The 19,727-nt window shown below is 45.1% G+C and overlaps 2 protein-coding genes across 4 annotated transcripts in view; one reads left to right on the top strand and one right to left on the bottom strand.

Moving 5' to 3' along the window:
• ST3GAL5 (ST3 beta-galactoside alpha-2,3-sialyltransferase 5) overlaps positions 1–19,727 on the bottom strand; it is a 1,112,943-nt gene that overhangs the window by 700,887 nt on the left and 392,329 nt on the right. The window lies entirely within an intron of this gene.
• The window catches only part of LZTS2 (leucine zipper tumor suppressor 2), a 116,492-nt gene continuing 105,189 nt past the window's right edge, over positions 8,425–19,727 (top strand). Inside the window, exon 1 of one of the 3 annotated variants that reach the window (XM_068106494.2) lies at positions 8,425–8,561. The gene's annotated coding sequence lies outside the window, so the exon portion shown is untranslated. Of the gene's footprint in view, positions 8,562–8,624; positions 8,753–10,622; positions 10,642–19,727 lie in introns of those variants that run through there. The other 2 variants (XM_068106495.2, XM_068106496.2) reach the window with 2 other exon arrangements.

Here is a 19,727-nt window from a genome sequence, read left to right as displayed (position 1 = left end):
GTCCTCTTTGTGTTTGGCCCTTTCAATAGAAACCCTTAACATGCACTTTAGGTGACATTTTACTTATTATGACAATCACTTAAATTTCATTGTTTTCATATTGTGTTGGCTTTTATCCCATGGCCAAGCAAATTAGAATGCAGATTCAGTAAAGGTAATATATCCTAGCATTTTCTTTTGAAGGGGCTGGAGAAGTCGAATCTCGGCCCAGCTGTAAACTGGCATCCATGTGTTTCACTGGCAGGATCATTCTTCAACGTGTGTGCCGTCCATCGAAGGGACGTTGAACTGGGTGTCCTGTCTGCCAGCATTAGTTAGTGGACTTTAAAGATTCCAAAATGTCTTCCAGGAAGATTAGGCAAGCTATCGCCAGTGCCCTGAACAAATTCCAAATTCCTGTCCTGATTGATTTTTCAGAAGACTATCTGATTTAGTGTCATCTTCATTACCCCCAGTAACCTTTCCCAACCCAACCATCTTACTTGCTAGTTTCAGTGTTTCCTCTTATCCTGTTCGTTCATACTCTTTATGTTTGTCCAACTGTCAGATCTACCTTCCTCTTCCATGAGCCTCACTCATGTAAAGAAAAAAGAAAAAATGGCAATGGCAAGCCATCCAGCATAACCAGTGCGAAGAAACTGCTTGGGCATCACCAGCGCATCTGTATAGGGAGAGAGAATGGTGTTGTATGTCACATCGTTTTGGGGTCAAGTCCAACATGATGGCCCAAAGGTCAGTGCACTTGCCTTAGAGTCGTGTGGCCTGGGTTCGATTTTCTACCCTAGTATAAACTGTCAGATTAGTGGTTCAGAGGAATCACAGGCAGGGGGTTGCATGACACAAGTGCACCATTCTTCAGATGTACGTTTAGCTGGGTGACCCTTATGCTAACATTAGCTGGTGGAAGTTCAAGATCCCATGTCTTTCATGACGACTAGGCGAGTTATGTCCGGCACCCCGAACAAATTAAAAATCCCTGCCCAAATCACCTTCAGTCCAAAACATCAGGCCTTAGCAGACTTAGGCAAAAAAAACTTTGCCCGGTTGATCCTATAAGAATGTGGCAATAATTGGGATCGGTAAATAAGTAGAAGTAATAATTGTAGATATTTCTTTTGGGTTTCTCTTTGGCAGTTATTTGTTGATGAGCAACACTTCCCACTTCTATTGCTGGTTGTGGTTCAGACCGAGTTGTTGCAAAGAGAGGAGGGGTGGTGGTTGAAGGTGGATTCTGGTGGTGGGAGTACTTCGGGATGTGGGAAGGTGAATTGGGGAAAAGGTGTTTGCTTTGGCTTCCTTCATATCCGCTTTATTGGTCTGGCAAATCGAGACAAGAGAACAATATCCATGCTTTGACACCTTCAGATGTTTCATTGCAATTACTTCCTGATCGGGGTCTGAACAAATAGTAATTTCCAGGAATAAGCTCGAGTGACAAGGGTGTCTCCGTCTCTCTGATGATGATGATTATCAGTGTTCTGAAATAATGAAGTAGAAAACTAGAGCGGCACTCGGTACAGCGCATTCCTCCGCCAGGTCGAACGGTTTACGTGTTGTATCCCACAGACAGGCCCGATCTGGATTCGGACCTGAACAAAAATCGAATCGGCTTGTTCTTTTCACCTAACCAACTCATCCACCAAGTTTTGTCATAACTCGTACACAACTTAAGTTTTACGGTGAAGAATCAGTTGAAATTTTAAAAATTCTCCCATGCGGATGTGTATCCGGATCTTCACCAAAACCAAATCGGTTTGTCCTTGTCACACACCCAACCTCTCCACTAAATTTAGTTCTAATCCGTCCATAACTTTTTTTTGAGATATCCTGTTCACAAACAGACAAACAAACAGACAGACAGACAAACAGACATGGGTGAAAACATAACATTGGTGGTGGAGGTGGCAGACGTAACTAACATGGCTTCTTCGCACATGTCGAATGACGCTTGTCTTACTAATCGTGAACTTGCTGATCACTCCTTGTCCACCATTTGAGTAATTGTCCTCTGATGTAAATGATATCACATTTGGGGCCCATAGGTCCAGCGGTCTGTCTCGGCCTGGTGTAAAGTTGCTGTTTTTAGTCATCTATAGATTTATTTTTTTTCTTCTCCAAAGGTCATGGAGGAGTTTAAACGTGCAATTACAGGTCGGACAAAGACATCGGGCCAAAGTTGATGAATTAAAATAGTACATGCCACCCAAACCCAGGTTCTCAGCATCATGAAGCAAGTAACCTGACTGTGACCTCAAGCAAGTCTCCAAAGTTACAGTTCGCGACCCTTTCCTGCAAGCGAGCATCGTCTGTTAAGACTCGTTTCTTTCCCCACCGACTAGTTTGGGTTCAATATTTTTCAAAACATCAGAATGTTGATTGAGGTATGCCAACTGCTGTGGGAAGGGAGAAGCTGATGTTTCGGACAGTAGCCCCTCTTTTGTTCCAATGAAGGGTTAACACCCGAAACGTCAGCTTCTCCTTGTTTCCCTTCGCTGTTAGCATAGTTCAATCAACATCTACCTGTTCTACCTGTCCTCCGACACGGATTGGCACTAGCCTTCACCAGCGAGACTAGACTAGTCAAGACTCATTAGTTGCGGAACGAAATAGGTTGGTTTAGTGTTGCTTGTTTTATTTTAAACTCGAAGTCAACACCCTCAACTATTGACTCAGTGAGTTCAGGAGAAGCTGTTTCTGGCACTTCTTTATCCTTGAATCCCTAAGCGTTTGTTGAAAGGACTTTTAACCAGTAAACATTTCCCCGCTAACAAGATGACAAATGGTACCTTCAACTGTGTTATACGAAGGCATGAGGTTGACCTTGTGAAAGCCATAATTGGGACTTTTCAAATATCAACGAGCGGCTCGGTGTTCTCAGATGTAACAATTGGTTTTTTTCCTTTCTTTCTTTTTCTCCCCGCTCGATTGATCTCGAGAGGAGGCGTCTGACATGGATAAAACGCATCCCCGGGTTGCTGTGAACACTCGTTCACACTGAGCTTTCGTGCTGTGCACATTTCAGACAAGCCGCCCCATGGGTGAGCATCAAAAGGGGCCTGCGGTTCTGCCTGTTCTTGGGAATAATTTTCAATGTCTCATGAAACTGAGCAGCGACGTTTCCCTCTTACATATTGTCTTACACGTTACATAGACGTTTATGTCTCTCCCAGGTTAAGTACACCTGGCTTTGTAGTATGGAAGATATTGATCTCCCGGACAAGGTCTTTCGGCACAAAGGAGATCCGGGACGAGAGGCATCTGCAGGACAGAACTTCGCGAAGAGTCGGCGACTTATCTCCGGCACCCTGAACAAATTCCAAATTCCAGCTCTAACCTACAGGGGGCGCTGCATCGGCGGCATTGCTGTCCCTGCAAGAACTGATGATAACCACCTAATGCATATGAAGGATGATGAGAGAGACAGAGAGGGCTGGACTTCTGAAAACAACCTCCAAAAGATTTCGTATTCACCACACAGCGCTTCACCTCGCAGCTGCGTTACAAAATGGTTCATACAGGACAGTCGGAAGAAACCATTTTGGAACAATGAAGCCGGTCTAGTCTGTGTGCCAAGCACACTGCAGGCAAGCTCATTTCCTGCGGTCAGAATCAGGTGCACTGGCCTGTAATACGCACAGAGTTTAGCACCACGAGCCTTTGTTAACCAGTGGAGCGTTCGAGCCACAGTCGGGTAGCTGCAAAGCAAAGTGAGGGAATGTCAAACCACCATCATGGATGGAATGGCGATCGACCGCAGTCATTGTTCATCTGACAATTGCCTCTTGTTTGCTTTTCACTGCTTGGTTTCTGATCTGATCTGGTGAATTCCCCCTTGGTCCACCTTGTAATTGCTTACGTTACGAGTGTGTCTATGTTTAATGTGCCTTTCCTGTACTCACCTCCTCGCATTGTTTACTGACTTGGGTGTATCTGGAGTGGGAAATGGTCCGGTGATTGTTATGAGTGACGGGTTTAGAGAATGATGGGTCCATGTGGGTATATGCACCCTTGAGCTATATAGACTACTACTACTACGACTACTACTACTACCACTACTACCACTGCTAATCTATCACTACTACTAGCTTACTACTACTACTACTAGCCTACCACTACTCGCCTACTTCTTTTTTTCTTTTTTTTGTATACAGAGTCGAGGCTCGTGAAAGAGCTAACATTTATCAAACAAACAAATCAAACAAACAAGCACACAAAGTATATAAAAAGGGGAGCGGTCGACAAGATGGGGAGAGAAGGGGAGGAGGCACACAAACACAACATTTGAGAGCAGGGACATCGGGAGATGTGTGGGAGGGAGAGGGCCTGTGGGGAGGCAGGATAGGTATAAAACGCAAGGACACCAAGGACTTCCAGGAAAGAAGTCACCTCAAAAAAGTGGATTTGGGGTGAAATTAGCGGGGGTAGAAAAGATCAAGGTTTTGGATGGGGGAAGATAAGAGATGGTGGTGAACAGCCGTTTTAAAGACCTGGAGGGAGGAGTGGGATTGAAGAGAGTGAGGGAGTTTGTTCCAGAGGCGGGAGAAAAGAGGAATGAAGGAGTGAAGGTGAGCAGAGAGTCTTGATTTTGGCAGTTTAACCATAAGAGGGTTGCAGGCAGATCTTGTGCGACCTGTAGGAATATTTGGGGGACAGAGCCCAGAGAGAGCTGGGGGAGCAAGGCCGGAGAGGAGTCGGTAGAAGACGGAAAGACCACCAACCTGCCTGCGGTGAGTAAGTGAAAGGCCCTCAGAGATAGCGTCATCGCGGGAGATTCCAATGATTCTGAAGAATCAGAATCTTCTACTACTAGCCTACTACTACTACTACTACTACTACTACTACTACTACTACTACTACTACTAGCCTACTACTAGTACTACTACTACTTCCACTACTACTATTACTACTACTGATCTACTACTACTACTATTACAACTACTACTACGACTACTACTACTACTATACTACTACTACTACTAGCCACTACTACCCTACTACTACAACTACTACTACTACTACCACTAAACTACTACAACTAGCCTACTACAAGCCCTTTACTAGCCTACTACTACTACTACCACTACTACTACCACTACTACCACTACAAAGTAACACTACCACTACTACTAATACTACTACTACTACTACTACTACTACTACTACTAGCCACTACTAGCCTACTACTACTTCCACTACTACTACCACTACGACTGATCTACTACTACTACTACTACTACTACTACTACTACTACTGATCTACTACTACTACTACTACTACTACTGAACTACTACTACTACTGATCTACTACTACTACTATACTACTACTACTACTACTACTACTGAACTACTACTACTACTGATCTACTACTACTACTATACTACTACTACTACTACTTCTACTACTACTACTACTACTACTACTATTAGCCACTACTACCCTACTACTACTACAACTGCCACTACTATTAGTACTACTACTATCACTACTACTACTACTACTACGACTCGTCTACTACTATTATTACGACGACTACTGGTGTAGTAAATGATACCAATTATTCCCAACTTAGGTCTTTTTGTCTTTCACGAACTGGCTGGCCAGGCCACACGTTTTATTGAAGGTTCGGTTTGGTTAGACTCGAACCACTTAGCTCTAGTCTACGTTAGAGAATTGTAAATTTGTTCAGGATGCCGGCGATAACTCACCTCCTCTTCGCGAAATACACAGTAAGATCTTTTGACGTCCATCAACATTTTTTATCGATATAATAATACCGTAAGGACTCGACTTTGTTACAAAATAAATGAATTATTATTATTATTATTATCCCTTTTACGCCGCACCCAGTGACCCGATGCCCACGGCACTAATGGATTTACGATCTACGAACCGCGCTCTTTGTTTATCACATACAGCCATACTCGAAAAATCTGAATTAGCCGACGTTGGGGCCCAAAAGCATCCGATTAACTGCCGATACGACGCCATCTTACGACGCCATCGTATTGGCGTCTGCTGGGCGAAGGCGAAGCGAGCCGTCCGCTGATTGGACAGTCGAGTGGTGTGAACATGGGTGGTGTGAACCAAATGGTCTTTTTATTCCCTTGAACATTTTAAATTAGGATATATAAGGAAACGTCTTTATCGTCATCTATCTATAATTCCAGTAATCTCTGTGTGTGTGTGTGTCTGTCTGTGTGTTTGTTTGTCTGTGACCGCTGTTTCTCGACAACCACGGGTCCGATATACTTGAAACTTGCCAGGTATATTGCTGGGGACCCGAGGATGTGCCTTTTCAAGGTTTCATTTTAATCGGACAATTACTTACCGAGATATGTCCAAAAAACGCTTCAACCAATCAGAGAGCAGCGAGCTATCACGTGTGCCGAACCGTTAATGCAATGCAAGCGTTAATGCGTTAATGCACGGCTTTTCGTTTTTTTCCCTCTTCTCTTTCTACTTTTCCTTGCGATTAAATTGCAAACAGCCAAAATACGTTGGCGCTAATTGAATAATTGGCCATTAACACTAAAATAATCGTAACTGCGATATGCCAACTTCCGGACAGTGCAGCCTTCCATGTTGTTGTTGTTTGCAGCAGCTGTTTGCAGCAAGGGAAGGCTTTTCTTTTTTCCCCTCTTCTCTTTCTACTTTTCCTTGCGATTAAATTGCAAAAAGCCAAAATACGTTGGCGATAATTGAATAATTGGGCATTATGTTTTACAACTAATAAAAACGAATTTGCGATTCATTCGCTTTCCTGCGCGTTTGTGTACGCGATGGCGATTTCTTTACCAAACTCCGGAAGCCGTTCGCTTTGGACCGAACCATTGCATGTAAATAGAGGGGGGGGATTGTCACCACTCGCAAGCCGTTCGCTTTGGACCAAACCATTTCATGTAAATAGGGGGGGGGATATAATTTTAGATATATATATAGTACGGGCATTGGCAAGGAACGGGCACCCACGTACGGGCAATGCCCTAGTTTTAATAAAGTTAAATGGAGTGACGTTGCGATACTCGGGGTGCGTTGCATAAATCCTCGTAACTCAGAGAGGTGTAGCAGGTGGCGAGACGTAAGGAAGCTTAAAGATAACGAGCTGAAACAGACGAACGATATGTCAATCCCTTTCTACACCGAACGGCAATAAAAGTATGAGAGCGGGAAGGCATGGCCTGAGCACTTCGAGCAGAGAGGACTGATTGGACTTAACTTAAAGAGAAAAAATTGGAGCTTAACGGAAGAAGAAGATCCCATGAGCGCTCCCCTATGCCATCCATAATGGTACACTCTATAGTCTATCCATACACCACAGCCTCCCTTCCGTGGATGTTTCACGGGTTTCGGCTAGTCTATATAATAATAGCGTAAGGACTCGACTTTGTTATCCCTTTTACGCCACACCCAGTGACCCGATGCCCACGGCACTAATGGATTTACGATCTACGAACCACGCTCTTTGTTTATCACGTACAGCCATACTCGAAAAATCGGAATTAGCCGACGTTGGGGCCCAAAAGCATCCGATTAACTGCCGATACGACGCCATCTTACGACGCCATCGTATTGGCGTCTGCTGGGCGAAGGCGAAGCAAGCCGTCCGCTGATTGGACAATCCAGAGCATGCATTTGTGCCGGTGTCGGCGATCGTTGTTCATATACGCACTCTTCATTCTCATCTTTCTTCCTAACTCTTACTCGGACAAGCAAATCCCCTATGCCATCCATAATGGTACACTCTATCCATACACCACATCCTCCCTTCCGTGGATGTTCCACGGGTTTCGGCTAGTTATATAATAAAACTGTATAAATTGTACGGTAATAAAAAATATTTTCTCACAGTCCACGTTCCCCTTTGGCCGTTAATCTTCAGGATCCATATTGTTGGCCTTTTCCTATATAAAGCTATAGGACCGATCCCAATCCCATACATTCGTCTCCACCTTCACTATTTAACGGCTCTTTCTGGAGCCTCCAACAGCAGCTCTCATATCAAACCTTTTCCAATCTTCTGGCTCGAGAGTTTCCCTTCGATTGAATGATTAAATAAACCTTATAACGCTCTTTTGGAATTATTGCTTTTTCTTTCGTCTCATCCCCAGGGATTACATCAGCAGCTCCAGTTTTCTTTCCAATTTCCATATTGATACGTGTGCGGTTGTTTCACTGGATTTACAAGTACAGTATATAGATTATAGATCCACTTGCATGCCGAACTACCGTAGTGAGACGACCACGACCACAGGAGGGGAACCCTCGGACCCCGGTATCCGCCCCCCACCAACCCCCCCCCCCCCCGAAAGCCCAATTCGTCCCCCGCCCAAACCCCATCCTCTCGAGCTCGCTCACCTCCGGCTGCACATCTCGCTCCTCCATCTCCTCCTCCTGGCGCCCCTCCCGCTCGCCCCCTCCATCCCGCACTCGCGCCGCAGTTTGGCGCGGGGCTCCTTCCGACTCGCTCCGAGCTCTGCGGGACAGAGGACGACAGGACGAGGCGTCGCGGTGCGCGGGTCATGCCCTTCTGAAGCCGCGATACCATGGACCGTACCCGGGGTAGGTACCCGTACCGCACGGCGCTCGGACTCTGTAACGCGCACGGATTCCTGATGAATGCCTGTTCTCGACCCGTACGGTCCTGGCCGCGCTCGCGTCGTCCTGCGAGTGATCCATCCCCTCCGTGCGGACCCGACACGTGCATGTCCGTCCCAGGGATCGCCTGGTTCGGGTTCGAGGTAGCACTCGAGGTATTTCCCGCACTTTTTAATGTTTAGTTTACCTTGGTGCTCTGGCCTGGACGTGGTGGTGCAGCTTGGTTCAGGTGGTGTTGTGATTATTTTTTTATTGGCGAAATGGGATGACGGGGTGCGATTGAATGCCAGCGATATGATCTGCCATTACCCGATATGATCTGCCATTACCCGATATGATCTGCCATTACCTGAGGAAGTTGGGTGGGGGGAGCGGGGCTCCGCGCTCACGATTTGCTGCAGACGATCCTCTCACTTTCTCGCTTAGGTAGATTAAAGTCGCCATCGATCTGGGATAATGTCTCACTGCTGGTTAGTCCTTCTGCAAGACGTTCGGAAGCGTTTGACTCCCAGCTGTGTGTGTATGTGTGTGTGTGTATGTGTGTGTATGTGTGTGTGTGTATGTGTGTGCGTGTGTGTGTATGTGTGTGCATGTGTGTGTCTGTGTATGTATGTATATGTGTGTGTGTGTATGTGTGTGTGTGTATGTGTGTGTGTGTATGTGTGTGTGTGTATGTGTGTGCATGTGTGTGTCTGTGTATGTATGTATATGTGTGTGTGTGTGTGATCACATGTGTGTGTGTGTGTGTGTGTGTGTGTGTGTGTGTGTGTGTGTGTGTGTGTGTGTGTGTGTGTGTGTGTGTGCATGTATGTGTATGTGTGTGTGTGTGTGATCACATGTGTGTGTGTGTGCATGTATGTGCGTGTGTGTGGGTGCGTGTATGTGTGTGTGTGTGTGTGTGCATGCGATTGCATGTGTGTGTGTATGTATGTGTGTGTGTATGTGTGTGTGTGTGTGTGTGTGTGTGTGTGTGTGTGTGTGTGTGTGCGTGCGTGCGTGTGCGCGTGTGTGTGCGTGCATGTGTGTGTCTGTATGTATGTGTGTGTGTGTGTGTGATCACATGTGTGTGTGTGTGTGTGATCACGTGTGTGTGTGTGTGTGTGTGTGTGTGCATGTATGTGTGTGTGTGTGTGTGTATGTGTGTGTGTGTGTGTGATCACATGTGTGTGTGTGATCACATATGTGTGTGTGTGCATGTATGTGCGTGTGTGTGGGTGTGTGTGTGTGTGCGTGTATGTGTGTGTAACCACATGTGTGTGTATGTGTGTTTATGTGTGTGTGTGTGTGTGTGCAGTGCATGCGATTGCATGTGTGTGTGTGTATGTATGTGTGTGTGTATGTGTGTGCGATCACATGTGTGTGTCTGTGTGTGTGTGTGTGTGTGTGTTTGTGCGATCACATCTGTGTGTCTGTGTTTGTTTGTGTGTGTGTGTATGTTTGTGTGTGTGTGTGTGTCTGTGTGTGTGTGTATGTATGTATGTGTGTGTGTGCGATCACATGTGTGTGTGTGTGTCTATGTGTGTGTGTGTGTGTGTGTGTGTCTGTGTGTGTGTGTGTGTGTGTGTGCGATCACATGTGTGTGTTTGTGTTTGTGTGTGTGTGTGTGTGTGTGTGTGCGATCACATGTGTGTGTGTGTCTGTGTGTGTGTGAGTCACTCTAGTCTAAGCGTATTGACTGAGGTTATAAAGTGGTGTGAAGGGTTTTGTGGTGGATTCCATTGTGTCAGCGATGCATGGCGATAGTGTTGCATGAATGTGGGGGTTGTATGGGGAGGGCAGAGGTGGAGGAGAATGTTCGGCTATTCATAGCTTTGCATCCCTCTTACCTTGTTATTTCCAATATTTATGATTGTTAAAAGCACCAGGATAGCTCAGCAGTAACATGCTTGACATTCAGCAGTCTGATCTTACATTTTGTAATATCTGCGACCACCCAGCCCCCCTCTCCACGCCTCCCATCCATGCCATGGAAACCACGGCCTTCAGGGCCCTTGAAATCCGCCGCAACGAACCTGAGGGCCTATCACTTTCTCATCACCGACAGGTTGCTGTTCTCTCTGTGTTCTACCACCTTCTGTATGGTCTTACAACCTCTGCTCTTTCCTTGCTCCGCTATTCCACCCTCCCCCTCCTCCCCCCCCCCCCCCCCCCCCCAGGTTTCTGCCAGGTGCGCACGGTCCACCATCAACCCTCTTCTGGTGAAACGACCTAAATCCAGAATTAATGCTCACCTCCACTCATTTGTTCCTCTTTTTCTCTGCCTGTGGAATAAACTTCCACATCCTCTTCAATCTCATTTTTCCCAACAGGTCTTCAATACAGCTCTTCACCACCATCTCACATCGTCCCCAATCCAAAACCATTATCTTTTCTACCCGCCTTATTCCTTCCTCCCATCCCTCATTGTTTTTCCCTGCATCCTTGTTTTATTTGGATGAAAGTATGGATTACGTCGAAGTTTCTTCATCCTTTGTTCACCTCACAAAGCAGGCTGCGTATGCACCGGAATGCCTGTCACAGCTGTGGTCTCCATTAAGCGACCAACACGCACTAAGGTGGGCAGCATCCCGGGGGGTGTGAGTGGCAGGATTCCTGGCTCTCCATCTTTAAAGTGTGGTGTCAAAACCACCGAGGTGGTAAATTGGCCCTGCTGGTTAACCACTCAGGCAACCACTGACCTTTGTGCCTGTAATAATGGGTTGGCCACAAGCTGTTTTGAGGGTCTCGTCGAGGTGGCAGAGAGAAAAGTAAACCCGTGCAGCACTTTGACCATATTGCGGGTCCTGTCGTAAAAATACAGGATGCTTTTGGAGTTCGGAGTGTGGGCTTCATTCTGGAAAGGTATTTTTGTCCTGTTCTTGTCTGTGCGTCCCCCTCTCCACATACTCCATGAGAGCACCTGGTCGAGTAATTGGCGGAGCTGAGGGGTTACGTTAGAAGTCCCATCTCTGTAGAAAGTAATGAAAAGGTGTTCCTGAGTGTCTAGAATACATGCTAGGGAGGAGACCCCACCTGCACTCAGACAACACCATTTTGGCGACCCATCCCCTCTCGTCCCCCACCATACCTCCAGTCCTTACCCCCATGCTATGCGTACACTCTGTGTCCAAAATAAACAGAAACTTCTGTCTCAGCCGTGCAGGTCTTCTGTTGACTTCCTCGGCACACCCTCGAGATCTACCGGACAAGGGTTAGTCCATTAAACATTAACAAGGGTTAGTTAGGGTTAGGGTGACAATTAAGGGTTATGCTCAGACAAGGGTCAGGGTGAGTCCATCTCCCTCACTCTTCTGATGGACATGTTGCCAAAAGATATGCGCATCCCTCATGTCCTGCCTTTGAATCCCGTTACGTTGTTGAGTTATTCCCATTTCTGGTAATGTGTTTCTTTCGTCATCCATGTTTTTCATAAGTTTTATATTATCCCTCCACCTCCTCATTACCCTTCCTCCCTTTACCCTCCTTTCTTCTTCGGCCAACAAAATAGACACAGCACTTCTGGCAACTTTGATACAGAGAGGAGGAAGGTATTTTGAATAGATTGCTGTGTCTTTAGACGAGGCCAGTAGAGACAGACAGTACACCAGTTGAAATGCGAACTGGTTTTTATCTAAAAGCCAATGGAACGTACAGACGATCGGTACCTGGGCAGGTTGGCCTAGTTTACCATTGTCTTGGTTGCGTCCCCGACTTGTCTGCGAATTGTGTGATCCATCCATTATACATGTGTTATCCCACCTGCGATATTTCTGTCTACAGTCATGTCTTGTCCTTCCGTATTATCGAGAACAGTAAAGACTCTGCATTTTTTCTCGGGAGTGGAGCGGCATGGACTCGAGGGCCCCATTCCTTAAACAATCCTTTATTTTCCATTTATTTTGTCATTTATAATAAAATATTCAATTGTATCCATTGTCTTTGGTGCATGTCTTCGGGCAGCCATGACAGACACTTCCTTTTGAAGTGTTCTCAGCCCAGATAGGGAAAAATAAAATGTTCCCTGCTGTCAAAACCCTTCATCATAAATTTGCTGCAGGACTGAAATCACGTTCAACCGACTCCTTCTCGGCTTGAGAAAGGCCTCGTGGGCTGAGCAGGTGTCTTCGTTATTTATTTATTTTCGTATTACAGTGTTCAGTTTACAGCTTGCTGGGCTGGCCAATTCCACATGGGACCACAATATATGGACACTGCTAGAACATTGTGACCTGTTGTGTGCAGGAAGTGAATCATTCTTCAGAACAACACATTTCAATCGTTCATATTGGTCTTGTGGGAGTGTGAGTTCCTCTTTATTTTTACCTCATCCATACCATTTACAAAATTAATATAAATGCGATAATGCTTCTAAAAAGGTCTTTCATAACATTACAGTGCATTCAGAAAATATTCAGACCCCTTCACTTTTTTCACATTTTGTTATGTTGCAGCCTGAGGCTGAAATCGTTTAAATTCATTTCTCCCTCATCAATCTACACTCAATACCCTATAATGACAAAGAGAAAACAGGATTTTAGAAATTTTTGCAGATTTATTAAAAAGAAAAAACTGAAATATCACACTGACATAAGTATTCAGACCCTTTGCTATCACACTTGAAATTTAGCTCAGGTGCCTCCCATTTCTCTTGATCATCTTTGCGATGTTTCTACACCTTGATTGGAGTCCACCTGTGGTAAATTCAATTGATTGGACATGATTTTGAAAGGTACACACCTGTCTATATAAGGTCTCATAGCTGACAATGCATATCAGAGCAAAAACCAAGCCATGAGGTCGAAGGAACTGCCTGCAGAGCTCAGAGACAGGATTGTGTCGACGCACAGATCTTGGGAAGCATACAAAAAAATCTCTGCTGCATTGAAGGTTCCCAAGAGCACAGTGGCCTCCATAATTCTTAAATGGAAGAAGCTTGGAACAACCAAGACTCTTCCTAGAGCTGGCCGCCCGGCCAAACTGAGCAATCGGGGGAGAAGGGCCTTGGGAAGAGAGGTGATCAAGACCCCGATGGTCACTCTGGCTGAGCTCCAGAGATCCTGTGTGGAGATGGGAGAAACTTCCAGACGGACAACCATCACTGCAACACTCCACCGATCTGGGCTTTATGGCAGAGTGGCCAGTCTCTCCTCAATACACGCTCTCATACTGTCTCTCCTCAATATGATTCGGTGATCAAACTATCCAATCCACTTCTCTAGGCAGCCATAGGAAGAGATGCATTCCCTGTGATACCTAGGCCTCACCATCCGCCATAACCTTTCATGGTAGAATGATATCTCCAAATTGGCATCAAGGGGTAGTCGTTTTCTGGGTATTCTCCGTAGAGTTAAGCTCATCATGGGCTTTCATATGGAGCTCCACTGAGTGTTCATGTGGAACTTCTGACTCTAACTTCCATATGGGGCTCCACGGAGTGTTCATATGGAGCTCCCCACTCTGACTGGACTGATGCTCCTGATTACAATCTTGCTCCTCTTGAGTTATTTGAAAGAATAGGGCTTCCACACCATTGGAAACTCAAGACAGGAGGCAAATTTCCAAGGACTGTCACTCTCTCACTGGCAGCAGGTTGGTGGGGCACTCTATTTTATACAAGTTTTCATCTGGCCTTGCTCCTCCTGCCATCCCCTACCACTTCCCTCCTAAAGTTACCCCAGGCTAGGTTGCACATGTTCCTCAAGAAACCCTTACCTGCTCACCCTCCCAAAGCTACCCCAGGCAAGGTTGTACATGTTCCTCAAGAAACCTTTACCTGCTCACCCTCCCAAAGCTACCCCAGGCAAGGTTGTACATGTTCCTCAAGAAACCCTTACCTGCTCACCCTCCCAAAGCTACCCCAGGCAAGGTTGTACATGTTCCTCAAGAAACCCTTACCTGCTCACCCTCCCAAAGCTACCCCAGGCTAGGTTGCACGTATTCCTCAAGAAACCCTTACCTGCTCACCCTCCCAAAGCTACCCCAGGCTAGGTTGCACGTATTCCTCAAGAAACCCTTACCTGCTCACCCTCCCAAAGCTACCCCAGGCTAGGTTGCACGTATTCCTCAAGAAACCCTTACCTGCTCACCCTCCCAAAGCTACTCCAGGCATGGTTGCACATGTTCCTCAAGAAACCCTTACCTGTTCACCCTCCCAAAGTTTGGCTGGTTGCCTCCTCATCTCATTATCCTTCCAACTGTGTCATTCTTTCCATGTGTGTCCTTTTGTATGTCCATCATAAACCCTTCATGGAGTTTGCAAACTAGCTGCCCTTTCTCATTTAACTCCTCTCAGCCGAGACCCTTGTATAGTGAACTATTTTCAAAACAAATGAGCATCATGATTCCGGATTTGTTAACTCAATAAATGAGGTTAGTCGCACATGACTTTATTGTATGAGAAACATAAATGTTGAGGTTTCATTTAATTGCCCAGTGTTGAATTTTGCTGCCCTGAAGCTACCCTTGATGGTTTCTACTCTGCAGCATTGCAAAGCCGAGGTAGGATTTCTCCGCGTGTGCTATGAGCTTTCTAACAAGAAGCAAAGTGCATTTTTCTTTTAAAGAGCACATCTTTGGGGTTTATTGGAGCTAATTTAGTTGTAATTGAGAAAGCACTTCTGACATTTGGTTTCCAATCCGCCGAGGCAAATACATGACCACAAGTCTGCTCTTATGGATGCAAGTTGCTGGGTGCACATTAGTAATGCGGTTTCCACTAGCAGGTCCTACATGTTATTAGCCAGGTTCCCCATGGCAATAGCTGGTGTGGGACCTGGTTCATAGTTCCACAGCAGCACAGGTGTTTATAGTTGAGAAATGTTCAGTATACTGAGATAAGGAATTGAGAAGGATGTACAAATACGCAGGATGTACATCTTCCAGCGACTTTCCCAACAAGGGGAATCTTGTCCCCCACCGTACTCCACAATCGCATCCAATGAGGTTTTATACCTTTTTTCATTTGTTCTGTTTCTTTTATTTTGTATCTCATTCTCTCACATTGATGCTTTTTAGATCTCTCTTTTTTTTCTTTTTATTTCTCTCTCTATCAAAAGTATTTCTGTTTGTCTCATCATTTCATGACTCCGCAAGCCTGGAATATTTACTGCAATCGCTAGTTCGCGTGAAGTCTTTTCAGTTATTGGCCTTTCGCTCATGATTTACAGTTTTGGCTTTCAGGGACATTCCTTCTGTGAATGTGTTGGGTTTTTGTTGTAACTTACCTTGTATCTTAAGTCGTAAAACAGGAAATTGATGGTCATGACTGCTTGTTTTGTTTAGGCTTTTGTGAGGCACGATGATCTTTGCACTGTATTTTGGTTGGATATCTATAATGACACCGTTAGCAAATCTCCGTCGCTCTCTTTACCCCTCTGTTTACAATACGTGGATTTGATCTGACCGAAGAATCTATGCTGCCTAATTTCCAGAAATGTGGATGTTTTTCCCACGACTGTCAAGATCCTATAAATCATTGAAGAACTCCTCATGCTCATCAATGATTCATTAGATCTTGACAGGATCTTAAATGATTCTCTTTTACAATTTTGATGTGTGCACAGGAGCCAAATTCATGGGTTTTGTAAGGCAGTTAATGGTTTGGTCCAAATGGACCCTTCTATATGTGTGGATCCTTTCATTTATTTATTTTCTCCTCTTCAAGCGAGCAGAGAGTTTCTAAGGCTCGGTCAATTGCAGGCACGGTTGCAGGAAATTTAAAGTGGAGGTGTGTGGGGATGAGTGTGTGCCCATAAATAAAGCATAAACAATAAGTTTAAAATCCTTTTCTTATTCATATCCATATTTCCAAAAACCCAACAAAGTGAAGTGCACAAGGTTTAAACCAAAACTATTCAAACGTTTGGCAAACAGTCCTGTAGCACCTGTGTATGATTTGATTGATTTTGAGTTGCATGTTGAAAACCAAGTAGATTTGGGGGAAAAAAAGCCAGGAAGGTGACAGCTTTCTCTATTCTATTCTTTTTAGGGCCCTCTCTCAGCCTTTGGCAGATAACTCTGCTACACTGGGACCGTTGAACACCTCATGAAGGTGACGGATGCAATGGCCTACTCTTGCAAAAGACATTGTGGGATCATTAGCATCTACCAGAAAATCTTAGTGGACAGGACATCCAGCTTAACATCCCATCTGATTGATGGCGTGCTCAGAGATGCAAGGCCCTGCCTGCGTACCACTGGCGTGACACTTTACAAACAGTTTGGGGGAATCAAACCCAGACTGAGTAGCTCAAAAGGTGAGCTCGCTACCTCTGAGCCATCCTGAGAGACCCCTGAAGATGGAACCTTGGGAGGTGCACTTAGGTATTTTTGTAAGTTATGTTGGTTTTGAAATTGCTTACGGATTCTTTGTCTAATGCGTGTCGTCACCGCTTTTGTGACCACATGCCGATGGTAAAATTAGTTAACAGTTGCGAGTATCTCGGTGTAGTTTTATTGAGGCTGCCATTGCAACTTCAAGGCAAACAAAGAAAATAAATTTCTCCGTCTCCATTTTTGACATCTTAGAAATGGATCACAACCTGAAATCGTAACGGTCTGCATATTAACCGCTGTTAGAAAACATTCTGGTATGTCTGTTTTGTTACCGGAGTGGTGTTTATTTGAATTTGCTGAAGGTTTTCTTTTTTTTCCCCCGAACAGTTTGACCTCGGGCGATTTTGTAAATGTAATAATTGGTGGCATGGATTCTTGACTTTTCTGGAAAAGTAACGGTTTCACAAGGGCACTGTGGGGCTTACCCCACTCATTTTACAAGTGGGGGTTGGATGGGCTGCCCCCCAAGTCCCATTGGTGGATCTATGCTCGGCCAATGACTTATAAAAACCTCTTCTGATCTGGATTGTTTGTACATGAGGCCTAGACTGCAAAATGGCAATTGCACACAGCCTGGATGTGAAACGCAAACCTCACGGCTATCTCTATCGCTGATGGAATCCACATGCTTTGTGAATATGATGGACTGTCAGGGCAGAAGTTCTGTAAGTGCCGCAGGGAACTTAGCAGAAGTGTGCCTTGCCGGAGCAAAGAAAAATATATAATTTGGTCACAGAATGACCTGGCTAATGATCCCTCCTCTCATGCTCCACAGCCTCGGGTGTGTGAGAGAGAAACATTTGAAAAGTGTGGGAAAGTACTATATTCTTCCAGGAATCATACTGCCCTTCACCTCCATCTCCCACTTCTCCCACATCCGTGCAGATGAAATGTGCAACATCTCCATCATTTGCCTTGTCCTCTTTCTCTTTCTTTTTCTTAAGAGGGCAGTAGCCTTGCAGGGCCCCTGCTCACACCCCACCAGCAGTATAGAATCTGGTTTGGGTTACGCTGCCTCTGCTTTTGTACCTTCACACCTGGTTTACACACAACTCAGGGCAACTTTTTGTTGCATCTGCTCTTCCTAATCCGAGGTGGACTCACAAGCGACATTTACAGAATTTTCTACAGAAATGTCCATTTCTATGAATGCTTGAGGACGAGAAGGTGGTTTAACGAAACACTCTGTTTTAGCCATTTATGTATGACTTACTAAAACGAGCACTTGTGTGTCTGCAGTTGAATTATTTGGTCCGGCAACACCCTTGCCAATATTTATGTTTATCTTACTCTTTTTTTGTGGATGCCAAAAGTGTTCAGGCTCGAGTAAACTTTCTCTGCACAGGCTCTGATGGGCCGAATAGCTTCCTCCCTCGTAAAACTCCCTGTAAATGAACAAATATTATATTATATGTACGGTACTACAGTCACAAGTGACGAGACTCTATCCGAGCATCCACTCTGAGTCTGCACGGTCGTTAGTTCAAACCCTGGCCGAGTCATACGAAGACTTTTAAAATGGTACTTGCTGCTTCCTTGCATGACTATCAGCATCTAAATAGGATAGGTTGGTAACCACAGCAGAGGCTTAATGAGCCAAATGGCCTCCTACTGCATTGAATTTCCTTCTAAGGAAACTCATTTTAGGTACGATTGTGGCTTCTTTGTTTTGAAGCCATTATTGAAGCCGTTTGTCACTTATGTTTCAGAAACCCATCCATGCTCGATCACTCATTTAAGCTGAAAGGGCCGACGCTGTGTCATTCGGCCTACCGTCCTCCCTCTCCCACATTGGAGGTGACTAATGAATTTAGGTTTCTTTTATCAGAGGATCATTTGCAGAGGAAAAGAAAGATCTGATTTTCAGCTAATGCTGCAAAATAGAACGAACACTTCACCTTCTTGAAGTTTGTTTCCTCGCGTGTACATGCACGCTATGCTCGAGGCGGGCTAGAACACCTGCTGCGAGTGGCTCTCGAACCATTTTTATTTTTTAGCCCACAAAGCCCTTTGATGGCTGAGTTTCCCTTTATCTGCTCATGCCAAAGCTGCAAGACTTTTACACTGGCCGGCTCCATCACTCCAGCACTTCCTTTTTGTTCTCTAAGATAATGGATGTGCAATAAGTTTGGCTCGGGGAATTGCGAGTTTTGTTTTTGTCCGAAGGCATGATGTTGGATGCTATAATCTGTTTTATCATCTGTTTTATACATAACTCAGCCATTTAATACGGATTATAGTACAAAGTAGGGAAACTATCTTATTATAATCGAGCAAACGGATATGGTAATGTCGTTATGTTTATATGCGACTAAAACGTCTTCTTCTTCTTCTTCAAATAAAATTAACACCCTCTTAATATACCCTCTTAATTACGTTAAGACTGCTGAGACCCCTCAGACCTTTGACGACACTTTAATTCCCCCAAGACCCTTCAGACCACCAAGACCCAAAATACCCTGAAGACCCAAAATACCCTTCAAGGTCATGAGGCTCAAAAAGACCCTGAATACCCAAAAACCCAAAACACCCCAAAGACCCAAAACACCCGGAAGACCCAAAACACCCCAAAGACCCAAAAGGCCATGAAGACCCAAAAATACCCAAATACCCTTAAAGACCCAGAGGAACCAAAAGACCTTTAAGACCCAAAATCCCCTGAAGACACCGAAGACCCAAAAGACCCAAAATACCCTTAAAGGCCCAGAGGATCCAAAAGACCCTGAAAACCAAAATGGCGCCGAAGACCTAGAAGACCCAAAATATCCCAAAGACCCAAAAGACCTCGAAGACCCAAAATACCTTGAAGACCCAAAA

This window comes from Myxine glutinosa, chromosome 2 (assembly GCF_964187855.1).
Source record: "Myxine glutinosa chromosome 2, kmMyxGlut1.1, whole genome shotgun sequence".
NCBI classification, from domain to species: Eukaryota; Metazoa; Chordata; class Myxini; order Myxiniformes; family Myxinidae; genus Myxine; species Myxine glutinosa.
Note: the sequence above shows the minus strand (reverse complement) of the source record. Positions and strands in the feature narration are given on the sequence as shown.